Below are 14087 nucleotides of genomic sequence, written 5' to 3'. Positions count from 1 at the left end.
CGCCGAGCGCCAGTAACTGGTGCAATGTACACCTACGTGTAGATGACGCAACGCTTTCACCCCGCATCGGCCGGTAATTACCGCGATCGGCCGCTAGTTGGTAACCGCTGCGCCTTTCTTATTCCATTCGACGCGGTATTGCGTAACTTCCGATTTTAACCAACTCAGCTCACAACTGATTATCATTGAGGTTGTTTGATGCGTTTTTTACGTCGCTGGTTAAAATACCAGGTCACGTTCTAACCATGCATCTATTAAGTCTGTATAATAACGCAGTTTTGGAGTCAGAATGGCTGAGTATTTTTATATTTAGCGAGGGTTTTTTATGAGCGGGCATTTATGAGCTATTCTTTAGCTTCTTCAGCAGCTCTGCGAGTTACAAGGTTATTATATTGGAGTTACAAGTTCAATTGCCTTGTAACTCCAATATTCAGCGTTGGAGCTCAACTTGTTGGATTGCTTAATATGCAGATCTCCTAATTTCAGGTATTATTATATAAAAATTATATCACAAGCGGTGGTAGCCTAGCGGGCCAACCCTTGGGCCTCCCTATCTGAGAGACCGCTTACAAAGGCGTTTCCACCAATCTGTACTTGGCCATCGTGATGCACTGCGGTATAACCATTCACATTTTGAGAAGAGACCCGTGCCCTTTAGTGGGGCAGTAAGAGGTTGGCATGCAGAATATTAAGAAATCGGACAGAATATGTAACAAAAACATCAGAAAACGTTCGAAATGAAAAAAAATTTAAACTAGAATTTAAATAACTGAAGTGGAAATGGACGGGGCATATAATAAGAGGAATTGAGAAATGGAAAAAATGTATTGGATGTAAGCATTACTTTGTGGAAATCCATGATATATTATGAAAATTAAGCTTAATTTAAGGAAAAAAATGTTTTATTTGGTACTGCAGAAATAGGAAAAGGAATTGCAGTAGACATTTTTTCAGGTGGGAATACGAAATAAAGCAATAGGATGGAAAACATGGAATAGGAAAGCTATAAACAGAAAAAAATGGGAAAGAATGGAGTTGGCATATGCCAACGTTGGGCAAACAGCCTACATTGTCGGTGTCTTAGACTCACCAGTATTGTTAATATAAGTATAAATTGTAAAATTCTGTGGCTGCATAAAGGCTTTATTATTATAATTAAATGGGTTGGCAATGATGACGACTTCAGGCCAATTTGTTTGATTTAAAGATTTACAATTTGGAGAATAAATACTTTCCTCAAATGCCCTAAATCTAAGTATTTTTTATAAGAATATTCGATCCAAAGAGGGTGCAACGAGGGATTAAAGTTTTATCTTAAAATTTAAGAAAATTAAGTTATATTTTACTTAGGTGAACAATAGGGTACAGTGGGGAGTGCCATTCTGTATTTATGTGATCCCTTATTTATCTTGACATAATCCAACACACAGAGAAGCATTTTGGATACGGAGGCTACCTCTTTCAACGGAAATAGGAAATCAGTCTAATGCGTTAGCTATATTCCTATATTCTTTCTAAGGACGTCATTAGAAACTTTTGGCAGTAGGTTGTTAACGTTACCTATAGATTTACATTCTATTACAAAACGCAAATGCAAAACGCGATATTTTTTACAATCGCGTGCTGCAGTTTAATATAAACTATCACGTGCGACTTTAACTATAGCTGTATCTCGTAAATACACCAGCCGTAATAAACTTGTTATTTAAACTGTTTCCGATACTGCTCACGTGTTAAACTTTTATAAATGGTAGACTTGCGGGGTTTGGCGTGACGGTAGTAGATAATATTATAAGTTATTATAGACTATAGGCAAAGGAATTTTTATATTTTTTTAATACTATAATTTTTTTCATCAGATAAAAAAATTAAAAAAATAAAAATTAATTGATTTCAAGTAGGCCTAATTTATAAGCACTTTTGAAACGTCAAGTCAGTCTGTTTGTTATAACTCTACCACCGGTTCGGAAGGCAGATTCCACTGAGAAGAGCCTGCAAGAAAATCAGCAGATTGCTCTTTTCCAACATCATTTTATAGTTTAAAATAAACGTCATATCAACGTCATCGTGTAAGAAATAAAGTTTGTTATAGTTTTACTCATAAAATCATCATCATCAGCCTATTGACAAACGTATGCTACAGGCTTTTTTTCTAAATGGAAACCCACAATGCTGTTACACTGGAGATTGGAGGGCTTAACCGCTATTATCACATGTTAGAGATCATCCTCATCATATGCAGCCATTATCGGCCCACTACAGGGCACGGGTGTCCTCCCACAATCAAAACGGTTTAGTCCTTAGTCCGCCACTTCACTTGCGGGGGGACCGAGTTAGAATCCCAGCACGCACCTCTAACTTTTATAAGTTACTAGCTGTTGCCCGCGACTTCGTCTGCGTTTGTTTTTGTTTCTCGAAAGACATGTGGCATTCAATTTAGGTGTAATTCTACTGAAATTTTTAAGTTGTTTATTCTTATATAAAAAAAGTAAGTAAGTAAGTATTGAAATCGGTTATCATTTGACGGCATTATGGTGTAAAATCGTCAAACACTTTCGTCCCCTCTCCCAAAATAACTGAGCTTAATTTCGGGATAAAAAGCATCCTATATTACTTCTAATACCTTCAGGAATATGTGTACAAAGTTTCATGATGATCGGTTTAGTAGTTTTTGCGTGAAAGCGTTACAAACAAACTTACATTCGCATTTATAATATTAGTAGGGATGTGCGTTTTAAGCAATTTTAATATTAACTTGCTTCAACGGTGTAGGAAAAAATCTTGAGGAGACCTACGTACCTTAGAGTTGTGCATAATGTTCTCAAAGGTGTATAAAGTCCACCAATCCGCATTGGGCCAGCGTAGTGGACTACGGCCTTAACCCCTTCTCATTGTGGGTTAATGTGATGATGATGATGATATCAGCTTAGGTCAGTTCAGTTCATCAGTTCTCTCAAAGTAAGAATTTTTCACGGGATGATATTGATAAAAAAATTTATGAAAAACATCAAAATATTTAATACAATACACAATTCATGCTTGTATAATTGATGTTGGATTCCCACACAATTTCCTGCCAAATGCTTAACTACTCGTAGGTAGGTACAAGTAGTAACTGTAATTTATTGCAGTATTGTACATCTATTGCTTAGGTATACAAGGCATAGCTTTATAATTATGTTTTTTTTTTCTTAAAACTGACAAATTATGGCCATACATTAATACTAATGTAAACTATAGTACTTTTACCGTGTGTATACAATTGTGCCTTCTCATTGTGTGCATAATATAAACAGTAAAAAAATCATTTATCTATTTCTTAACTTAAACTTAAACTAGGTATGCTGTCGCTAGATATTTTTACTTTCACGAAAGCAATTTGTGGAATATTGCACACTTGCTTGTTAAACAAATGCAGTGCTGAGAGCGAAGTGGAAGTAAGAAGCAACCTAATTGATAAGCAGGGACCTCGCGCAAACTCCATTGTGTGTCATAAATTGATTTGGAACAAAAATGTGGTAGGATTTCTGCAATGACCCTGAGAATCGATCCTGAAAGAATGTGGCCTTAACGATGCACTGATGACCGAATTTAGACGTGGGTGACCTATGTCTAGATTAGGCTAGGCTAGGTTAGGCCTGGCTGTCCACTGTTCCGAAGAGTTCACAGTCGAACTGCTACATTAAACTTTCAAGTACACGACCGTGAAATTATAATAATCTGGCAAATTTGGATGAAGTTTGCAAATAGTTATGTTTGCTAATACATATCAAATGATATATGATTTCCGTTATCACGTTGATTTAAAAAACTTTAATGGACTTAAGATTAAGATTTTAGACAAAGTTCAGTCCCCGAACGCGCGTCAAGAATCTTCGAAAAAAAAAACCATAGATTAGAATTGAGAACCACTTCTTTTTTTTAAACTAACAGAGCTAGTCATTTAGATTGCTTAATGAAGCAAAAACTCAAAACAATGGAATAATTGTACATTAACATCTAAGTTTATTAAGTACTCGCCTTTGCACTGCATAGTGATTTTACAAACTATAAATTCAAGAAGAAACTATCGAAAACATAATTAAATAATCCACAATATACACAAAATAAACTTTTGCAAGAGGTCAACATAACTTCACCTAGTGCTATGACAGAATATCGCTGACGGATTTTACGCATCCAAAAAGACAAACACGCAATTAATACGGTCGACTATATACAATGTATTAGTGTATTCATATGTATATACATGTCGGGGTGGATTTACTACGAAACTGTCGAGGTCATCGGTGACGTGAACCCCTTAATTGTTCTAAACTAAATCGGCGAATAAGTTTTAACTTAAATAAATTATTTGCGCTATGGACCTACAGGCAGAAAGACCTAATTCAAATAGACTGAGACGAAAAAACTCAATTATCGAGATAATTAAAAACGTTATCTCACTTATGCTTTTAAAAATTACTTTCTCACAAAAATAAAAGTCAAATAATAATTAGATAAAAGAAAGTAAAACGATAGTTCGAGCGAATGGCGCTTTGTTCTCACGAAGTCGTCAAATGTGCTAATTAGACATTTTGATGACTTCGCCGCTACGAATCTAATTTGACATGCATAATTAGCACTGCCAATCTTGATGTCCCCTAAAGGTGTAGCCACACCGAACGGGGCGAAAAAGTTGCAACGGTTGGCAAAGTCATGAAGCTCGCCATTAGAAGAGCCTTAGGTCTGACGACATCGACGGGAAAGAGGGACGTCAACAGGCCTACTTCCTCCAAGGTCTGAACCCAAGCCGAGGTCCGAGAACATCTGCAAGGGCTCGAACCTCGAAACTTTTTGTCTTAACACAACTCGGAATTAGGGTTAACTGTAAAGCTCAGTAAACGCCACGCCCTGTATAGTTTTCTAATGTACGAATTACAATATACTCGCTACTAAGCGATAAGGCCGCCCTTTGTATCCTACTTTTTAAGTTTATTTTTGTTGTGTCCATTGTTCTTTTTTACTATTTGTGGTGTACAAATAAACTGTATAAATAAATAAATATACGACTAATGTTTAATAACATGCAGTGAACAATTATTTGAACTATTGGTGGATTATCTTTAAAAATTACGATTTTGTATTTATGGAGGAACTTTTATTGTATGTAGAGTTATGGGTCGCACCGCTGCGTACGTTTAGTGTGGCGAGGCCTTACGAATATATTTTTTGGCGGTAGGTAAACAAGTATAAGCGATTTATGCAAGTATTTTATTTATATGTTTTTAAAATATTAATGAAGGATACTCATGTCAAACGTATCATATTATATAGGTATTAATCAATTTCCTTTGTCCAGTTTTATACAAAATGTAGAAAGTAAAAAAAAAACAAGATAGTTCTTTCCAGAAAAAATAGTTCTTTTTAAAAGGCAAATATTAATTTTATATATTTTCATTATTGCATCATATCAATTATGGACGTCCACTGCTGGACACAGGTCTAAGACCATGAGGTCTTATACCGCTTGGATCCAGTGGCTCCCTGCGACTTGTTTGATTTCAGTTGTCCACCGTCGGGGGCATACCAACGCTGCGTTTATCGAAGCGAGTCCAAAATATCCACATAAACTTAGTTAAATCCTTTTTTATAACTTGACCTTCATTATCGTTAATAGTTCTTGAGAAAATGTCTACTCTACCATGAAATTTATCTATTTCACACGAAATTACAACGGATTCTTTATTAAGATTGAACATTGTGCATTTGGAGCTTACTTTCTTTTAGCAGGTCATTAAGGCTTTTATTAAACTTTTCACATTGTTTTGTGGTTTGCAACTCACTTTTCTTTTTAAAATCCGAAAGGCTTTCTTTGGTTACTCGACCTTCAATAGTTGAAACATAACCTGTAATATGTTTTCGAAATAAAAAAAAAACAAGGCTTTAAAAATACTATAACACTACTAACATCGATATTAATGCAAAATGAAAAGTCAACAAAATGTTGGCCTTCTTTTCTTTATTATTTGTTTTATTCTAAGTTATGTGCGCTTCAAGCGTTTTAAATATCACTTATTTAACTAGGAAACTCAAACGCCTGTGTAGCTAATTGATATGGCCAGCGTGGTGGACTATGCCGCCCGATTTGATTATATATCTGAAATTTCTTGACAGACCAATAATTTTACAACTATTATCAGTTTCAAATCAGAAAGGCGACCACGTTTTAGAGTCGTATTTCAAATCTGGACGCACACTCAGAAGGCACATTTATGGTTGGAAGTTAGAGCCAATCAATAAATAATTCATTTTAGAAAAGATTGAATTTCAATAGAAATGTTCACGATGACATATGAATTGCATAAGTAAAAGATTATAAAATAGATATGTTTCGATAAAGTGAAAACAGTGAAATTGCAATTTATAGTAACTTACGTGATGCAATACGTGTGTTCACTTCAGTCTTTCACTAATATTTAAAGATTCTCATACATTAGACTTCAACGCGCTTAGATTTTTCTTCTTGAATAAAACTAGGGCCAGGACTAGAAAGATTCTTATGAAGTTTCGTTTTATTTAAATAATAACGAACGTGAAATATAAACGATGTATTTATTTATATGATCAATCAGGTTAAGTAGATTCGTCCATACTTAATAAATAAACAAATATAGAACGTGTAAATTAAAACCAAAATAATACTTCAGAGGATTTAGAGTACATGTTTTACTGTTCCTGAGACTTATCAGTGAACCTGATACTCTCAAAGTTTTTGGGTAAATAATTGTTATAGTCTTTACTAAAAGAAATCAAATACAGCCCTAATAACACATGCAAGAGTAAAATCAAGTGACTCCAATCACTTTGTTAGGTACGCGTCGCGTAGCGTAGGTACTACGCACGTTTTGGACTTTGGTCTTCAATAAGTAAACACTAAGAATGTTTTGAATTAGTCTGTATGGAAGAATAAATGTGGGAAATACCTGTGACTTCGCTTCTATAATCTGTATCCCTATATTTTTTATATGTGATTTCATAACTGGCCTTCCCTCAACTAAATAGGTACTGACAGAATACCAGCGTTGTGTACCCACAACGGATACTAATGTACCCATTAGTATCCGGAGCATTAAGCTGAGTCAGAACCTTTTTATTGGCACGACACATCATAGACTTAAGCTATTAATAATTAAGTACAACATTTTTAAGTTACTCCGTATGTAAGTCTGTTTGTGTTGTTCTGGTAAATAAACAAATTCTATTCTATTCTATTCTATATCCCTATTAATGTAATATATGAAAAATGCGTGGAGAGTGTGATCAAATCAGGAATGAGGAGATCCGTAGAAGAACCAGATTTACCGACGTAGCTCAAAGAGTCACGAAGCTAAAGTGGCAGTCGGCGGGGCATATAGCTCGGAGAAACGATGGACGTTGGGGTCCCAAGGTGTTGGAATGGCGACCTCGGACCGGTTAACGCAGCGTTGGTTAACCACGATTTTGTGCCGATGGATCCAAGTCGCAGACCGTGGTATTTCAAACTCCCTACAGAAGACCTCTGTCGAGCGTTGACGGCCATTGGTTGACACGATGATGATGATGATTATAATTTTGTATATCCTTATTTGTACACCGTATCAAGAATCCATAAGATCCATTGTAGAAAACGCTGACGCCTAGACATTCTACATAGTATAATCAGCAAGAGATTTAGTAAGCAAGAGAGTAATAAGGTTAAAGGGTATACTTTCGCAAGCTATTACGCAAACCCGAGTAGAATCTAGGAGTTATCTCGTAACAGACGAAGTGCCGCGCGATGGGAAAGTCATATAGTTCCCAGGTGCGGCGAATCGATGAACCAGTTCACATGCTACCTAATGGCTCTTACACAACCGCCGCAGTACCTAGCACATAACAATTACTTAGGATCTCTATAGAAAATCATTACAACACTACAGTATAGTCTACAGACTATATAGGCTACAAATAAAAGTAGAATACCGTAATATTGGTTATTCAGTTTTATATCACGCTCTGTAATTTGTAAGGTACCTTATCTAAGTTTCATCAATGGTCTATAACAGTACACTGCTGGACTAAAGGCGTCTTGTAACGTTACGGTTTGCGTATAATCACCACGGGCTCAGACGGGCTGGTGGTGTTCACAGTAGATGCTAGGAGTAGAACAGTTGACGCTGCTGCAGTTTTTCCAATGTGTTCGTTTAGTCGCCTCGTACGACAGCCGCGGGGAATTCCGACTCATTTTATCGTTTATAAGATTCCTTATAATTAAAATGTTAATCTTACTAATTTTATTAATGCGAAAGTGTGGTTGTTTGTTTATCTTTTACGCCCTAAAACAGCAATGAATTAATTTCAGGCAAAGAGTTAGATAAAAGGACGGAAAATTCCAGGAAAACAATCAGTTCCCACGGGTTTAATAAATGCGGACTAAGCGGGTAGCAGCTAGTTATTCTATAAGCTTCAGTTTTATTCCAACTTTATCACATCAACCTATTACCGGCCCACTACAGAGCACGGGTCTCCTCCGACAATGAGAAGGGGTAAAGTCCGTAGTCCACCACGCTAGCCTACTAGCTCCGTACTATACACACCTTTGAGAACATTATGAAGAACTCTCAGCAATGCAGGTTTCCTCAAGATGTTTTCCTTCACCGTTGAAGCAAGTTTAATTACTTAAAACGCACATAACTTAGAAAAGTAAGAGGTGCGTGCTGGGATTCGAACTCGGCCCCCCAAAAGTGAAGTCGAGCTGCTCCACAATGCGCTATCACCGCTTATTCAAACTTAGTACTCCGTTTTTTTGCATACTTTTGGTATTTTATATACAATTTCCCATATGTGTATTATTTTCTTAGTAGATTGCATAAATCATAGCTTATTTCGCTGTAATTATTTTTGTATAAAACAACTTGCTATAATCTTTTTTCTAATAGTTTAATACTAAACGTTCAGATTGGTTTTTCACTCACGTGGATTTCTTCTAGTATTGTTGTAGTCTCTTTCTCGGTACGTTAAAGATAATTTATTAAGCTTTCTTTAAAGTATTGTACTGAACTATCGACCGATAAAAAGTCTATGGGAACTATTGAGATATCTAAAGACAAATGTAAAAATTAAAATAGAAAAAAAATATATAGAAACTGATCTTTAAAATAAGCTCTAAGTTATAAAGAATAATGCTATTATAGACTGTGGTGTGACTGTGGGTCAAAAGAATCGGAAGACGTGACTATACTTTTATATTTGTTTTAAAATTGTATTTTATGAATGTAGGTTGGTCGTCTGTGGTTACTCTTTCGTAATAGATATTGTGTAAGCTGCATGTTTTTTAGGACTTATTTTTTCTAGAATTATTACGGTTGTTGAAAAAGTTTCTGTTTGGTTTGGTTATCGTGTCGGTTTGTGTTAAGAATTCTCTTTTCTACTTTCTTTTATGGATAAGACGATGACTAAGACGATGTTCGATTATATATTAATAAACCTTGAATTATGATAGTATTTTTTTTTAAATTGAGATGGTTGGTTTTTAGATAAAGTATATTTATGCCCGTTTTACAAGTTTTATGAGTTTAGGTTATATGAGTTGCCTATTTACAACATATTGGTGAAAGGTAAACGCATGCCTAGAGATCTTTTTTGATTAGAAGTTACTTACTTAGGCATTGCTTTGTCTGTCGTTAGTGAAAACGGGCATAAATATCATTAATCGTCCAGCTTTTTCGGACTATTTGTATTAAGTAATACGTTATAGTCGGTATCATCTTAAATCGAGCCGCGATATCATGGTATTAAAAAGTTAAACTTTACTTATAACTTTTAACTAAATGTACGTATTCTTTTGGACAACTTTTAAATGTATTTACAAAGAGTTACTAGCTTATTCTCCTGTGTTAATATCTAGGTACCTAAAATTTCTCTGTGGAAAATACCACTGGAGTAAAAATAAATACTTTCGAATACATAAAAGAGTAAACGGTGATAGCGCAGTGGGTAGGAGCTCGACTTCACTTTCGGGGAGCCGAGTTCGAATCCCAGCACGCACCTCTAACTTTTCTGAGTCATGTGCGTTTTAAGTAATTATGAATATCAGTTTGCTTCGACGGTGAAGGAAAACATCGTGAGGAAACATCTAGCCTGAGGGTTCTATATTGTTCTCAATGGACTTAGGTCTTTAACTCTACTTAGTGTGGGAGGAGACCCGTGCCCTGTAGTGGGCCGATAATGGGTCGATATGAGGACATACAAAAGTATTAATTCCACTCAATTCTGATTAATTAGTTTGACTACGATCAAATGGTTTTTACTAATTGAATTTGCTGTCAGGAAAATTTTTTTTTTTAACATTTAATTCTTAATTGTTACAAGCTGCGCTTGAACTTCCTAAACAATCAATCCTTTTCAATGTGCTGTAAGCTGTACTTTATGTTACAATGCAATTAAATAGCATTTTTTCCGGTAATTGACTGAGCGCTCATTACCTAATGGAATTGTAATTGACTAGGAAACTAGGATTGCCCGATGAATGCGTGCCGGCATGTGCTGGTGCTTTGAAATGTATAAGGCGCTATTTACATTAAAAGAGTTTATTATCTCAAAGATGCGTCGGTCACACGTACAACGGACGGTTCAGGTCGGCCAAACAAGTACAGAGACGGGCCCAGTAAAAGAAAAGAAAAAAAGGAAAAGATCTAAGCTTCGATATTCAAACAGTATCTATGAAACCTTTTGATTTTTTTTGGGAAAATGCATCGAGTAAGATTTATAGATATGGATAATAGATATGTGTTCGATATAAAGTGTCTAATATATAGTCTACGTGATGTCTGTTATTGTTATTATTTAAGTTTTCTATAACTATTATATCGTTTCCTTTAAAACCCCTAACCCCTGTAAACCCTTCTCCGGTAACGGGTGTATATGGTGCTGATGACGATGATGATTATATATTTTTATAATTACACCGTCGGATTGTCAGAAGTTGAATCTGATCAGTATTAGTACTAAGGATACATGTTATTTTACCTCGACTAGAACTTGAAATTAATTGTAATAAAAAGCTTCGTTCCTATCTGGTGACCTACGACACCACCCATTTTTTAGCATAATGTGATGGTTTTAACTACCATACTTCTATAACTGTGCGATAAATCAACTAAAATAAACTAAACTAAAGTGAGGCCACGAGCGAATCTGTACCCTGGTCTAAAGAGAAGTCCACAAGAATCTCAGCCGTTAACTTTTTTATCGTTTATGATGACGGGCAAGTATCGTCTTGCCTATGATATTTAAGTTCACCATATAAATAATACTGTGCTAATCACCAATCTCTAATGAAAGTTGACAAGTATGATATTATTCGTGAGTCGGATCTTTCTTTCAATGTAAAAAATTGAATGCGAGAATTAGCAACAAGTATCAGCAATAGTAACAGTATGCAGGTTTTCTCTTCAAAACGTGTTGGAAACTAGAACCATGTAAATGGCGCTTAAGTAATGTGTGTTTCATGTTACAAGATAAATCTCACACACTTGCTATGCATATTGATATCTAAAAATATTTAAAAGGTTACTTTTGACGGAGGAGAGATAAATGGTATATACGAAAACACGTTTTTTGGAGTAGGCATGCGACTGGTCAGCATAAATCTTAGTTGAACTTGGTGATAAATTTTGTTTGTAAGCTTCTATCGCGAGCTAAACGCATCGCCTCTCGCCCAGTGTGTACTAGCTCTTATAAATGGGCGTTGACCTAAAAACTATTAGTTTTAGTTCGTAGACCGTCCTAGCGTAGTGAGCTGCATGCATGATGGCTTAATAAGTAAGAAGTTCCAGGTACGACTCGCAACGGGATTTGTTATTTACTTTTGGGGATTTATTATTTCTAAACTGGCTTCTATGTGGATCGTTTGAAAAACTCAACTCCGCGTAATTCTTCTGATTAGTTCCCCATACAAACTTTATTCCGTTTTCCTATTTACCTGACCGAGTGCATCGTTCGCCCGCCTGTCTTTCCCAACACTTATCCTCCCAAATGCAAAAAAGTTTTTTAAATTGGATTTATAATATGTCCCGAAGTTTGCGGGTATCTGACAAATACTTACATCCCCTATATAACCCGTTAGGGGAAAAAATATTTATAAGTCCTTAAACATGTATTTTACAATAGTATTTTTTTTTTACTTTTCAATTCGTCAACCTAAATACCAATTCTCACCGATTGAATTTAAATAATGATGGGCTTTTATATTAACTTTCATCCACTATTTAACCCCCTGGGATGAAAATTTGATAGTTTGAAGTAGTTCCAGCGATTAGAACAAAAACAAAAAATAAACTCTTCAGCTTTATAACAAATATAGATAGGTATATAGATTTATAAATAATAAATAAATAAATATACTACGGCAATACACACATCGCCATCTAGCCCCAAAGTAAGCGTACCTTGTGTTATGGGTACTAAGATGACTAATGAATATTTTTATGAATAACATACATAAATACTTAGAATATAAGTTTTATAAGGATTAACTCTAATGGCTGAAATGGAAATTTAGAAGAAAGTAATATAACAGTTTACCCATACAAAACAGTTACACCAATGTTTTAAATTCACACATCAAAGCGATTACACAACACTTACCGCTTAACGTCCCGTCAACGTCACGTAGAAAGTGAAAATGTTCAGCGCAGGCGCATGCTCCGCGCACTTTCCTTCACACTCACTGTCCTGATATTAAAAAAAAAAACTATTTTTTACCTACAATTTAAACAACCTTTTATTATATAAAATGTAAATTGGTTAAAAGTCTTTTATAAACAACCTTTTAAAAAAAGCACGTTTAATTTTCGAATTTAGAATGCTGTTTTCACGAAATAGTCTATATCGATATCGATTTCTTATTTCTTTCCGTGTTCTTTAGTATCACTTTTGTAGTTGGTTTTTTAGTGGTTTTGTGTAGTGTAGTGGTATTAGTGGCGCGTCAGGTGCAACTGGCGTCGCCGGTGAGAGCGCGACGGTACGTGGTTGTGTAAGCGCTCATTCACTCGACGGAAGAAGGGAGGCCAGTGGATATTATTGACTCTTTTTAATTTTTATAAGTCATTGTAAAGTTATGGTATGGATAAAATGACTTTTGTATATGCTAATGATAGTATTAAAAAAAAAAAAATACCGCCCCAATGTTTTAAGTATGAACTAACAATTTAGCTGCCCCCGTTATACGTCTTTAATCCGGTTTTTTTTATATATCCCGATGGTTTTCATGGGATAAAAAATAGCCTATGTTACCCTCACCTTTAAAATTGCTTTTTGATAAAAACCAAGACGATTGTTTGCTTAGTTAAGGCGTGAAGTAAGGACAAACAAACAAACACACTTTCGCATTTATAATATTAGTAAGGATGGTTTAAAATGTATTGTTAATTGAGGGGTTACGTGCTCCTCTCTTGCCTTTATTAAGTAGAGACTTTAGATTCATCGTCATTATCCACCCAGAATTGGGTGTTCTCTCAGAATGAGAAGAGTTTAGGTCACAGTCAACGACGTTGGTCTAGTGCAACCGCCACGCCTTTGTGAACGTTATGGAGAACTTTCGGGCGTGCTGGTTTCTTCACGATTTTTTCCTATACATTCATATTATACAGTGTAGCACAATTATTATTATATAGAGCTAACGCTACAGAGTACATTAAGTTCTGGGAGTTAATAACGCTGGTGGATCTTAAACGCATTATATACCTATATTTTTAAGAAAAAACTCAAAACCTTTTATTTGACAAAACCTAAGTGCGGTGAAAGGAAGGCTTGACAAGTTTTTTACATAATTTCCGATTGTTTTGTACGTGCCGTTGTTTGTAGTTTTAATATAACCTACATAAAAAAGTCCGAGAAAATAAACGTATTTAACCACAATTTAAGGGTAGATAAATAATTAACAGACATTTGACGTCTGAAGTTTCTCTGTGAATCTGTTTCAAATTGGCATTCTTTTCACTCGTATATGTAGAACGCGTTCGATATATCGAAGTGTAATCCGAACTAATAATTCGTAAATAAACTATAAAATAGCATAAGGACAT

At 35.3% G+C, this 14087-nt stretch overlaps 1 protein-coding gene across 1 annotated transcript in view; it reads right to left on the bottom strand.

Moving 5' to 3' along the window:
- Nucleotides 1–12699, bottom strand: part of LOC120631815 — a 37813-nt gene extending 25114 nt beyond the window's left edge. Inside the window, exon 1 of the mRNA XM_039901496.1 lies at nucleotides 12649–12699. The gene's annotated coding sequence lies outside the window, so the exon portion shown is untranslated. The remainder of the gene's footprint in view (nucleotides 1–12648) is intronic.
- Between the last annotated feature and the right edge of the window lie 1388 nt (nucleotides 12700–14087).

This window comes from Pararge aegeria, chromosome 18 (genome assembly GCF_905163445.1).
Source record: "Pararge aegeria chromosome 18, ilParAegt1.1, whole genome shotgun sequence".
In the NCBI taxonomy this organism is placed as follows: Eukaryota; Metazoa; Arthropoda; class Insecta; order Lepidoptera; family Nymphalidae; genus Pararge; species Pararge aegeria.
Note: the sequence above shows the minus strand (reverse complement) of the source record. Positions and strands in the feature narration are given on the sequence as shown.